The sequence below is a fragment of the Nanorana parkeri genome, unplaced genomic scaffold, assembly GCF_000935625.1.
Source record: "Nanorana parkeri isolate BGI_ZX_2015 unplaced genomic scaffold, ASM93562v1 scaffold1195, whole genome shotgun sequence".
Taxonomy (NCBI): domain Eukaryota; kingdom Metazoa; phylum Chordata; class Amphibia; order Anura; family Dicroglossidae; genus Nanorana; species Nanorana parkeri.
This window is the reverse complement of record NW_017307463.1, coordinates 539,244-539,830: the sequence shown is the minus strand read 5'-3', so window position 1 is coordinate 539,830 and position 587 is coordinate 539,244.

Here is a 587-nt window from a genome sequence, read left to right as displayed (position 1 = left end):
GTCTAGTGTCATCAATGTACATGTTGATGTTAAAGTAAATTATTTTTTTGCGTTTGCCCTGGACTGGAACGCAGGCAATCACGTGTCCGATCGCACTGCGGAAGGGTGGCCGTGGCTGCGGTGCCATTAACTTCAATGCAATGCCACCTCCCCTCCCACCCCAGAACGAAGGGTGAGTTAAGTGTGCAATTACTGTGCAGCAGCTACCGCTCTAGAACGCACCGCAATTGGTGTGAACTGGCCCTGAGAGGCACCTAGCAATCACTGCAGGTGAATCTTCCTGATGAATTTGTTTTAAAAAAAAAAATCAATCATTCACATGCAGTGTTTGGTAAATTTCACATTTGTTGCATTATAAACATGCCCCTAAGTGTCCATGTTTGACATTATGCTTATTTGTTTTCCTTTTTATGAAAGGTGTAGTGTAACAACTGTTAAGATGTCATTCAGAAAAGCATTGTACCGTTTTCAGGAGGTCTGCAGACCCATAGAGTTACACTGTAAGCAGTAATAAAATACAACCTTGGTGTAGTACTCCAGAACAGGATGCAAAACCTGTGTACAGTATGGAATGAGAAGATATGACT